Source organism: Poecilia latipinna, unplaced genomic scaffold (genome assembly GCF_001443285.1).
Source record: "Poecilia latipinna isolate Pla-1442-1.1 unplaced genomic scaffold, P_latipinna-1.0 Scaffold225, whole genome shotgun sequence".
NCBI classification, from domain to species: domain Eukaryota; kingdom Metazoa; phylum Chordata; class Actinopteri; order Cyprinodontiformes; family Poeciliidae; genus Poecilia; species Poecilia latipinna.
Window position 1 is genome coordinate 410,902 of NW_015112841.1, and position 463 is coordinate 411,364.

A 463-nucleotide genomic window follows, 5' to 3' on the forward strand; every position below is an offset into this window, starting at 1 on the left:
AAAAAAAAAAAAAAAGGGGGGGGAACAAGGAGTAGAGGGGAAAAATACGAGAGACACCTCACTTTTGTTTCCCTGTGCCCAAGGTGCCCTCGCCAGGGAGGAGGTAGCAGCACCTCTAACCCGCTGCTCACACAGCAGCAAATGGCAAGAAGCTGTGTTTGCTCTGTTCCAACTCCCAGGTGTGTTTGTGCGAGCAGCAGACCCTGACCTGATTTTGTTCTACGCTATGAACACAGATATGTCACAACTGTCAAGAGAAGCAACAACTGATCCACATGACCTCTCAGCCAGATTTCAGCTGGCATTAAAATGGCTGTGCGGCTACAGGATGGGGGAATTTCTGCAAACTGCTGCAAGAGCTTTTAGGCACCGATGTGTCCCCTCAGAGAGGATATGTAGATGGACTGGTACTCCTATAGAAATATGAATGTATCTTTGGAATAATGTTTATTTATATGTTTGA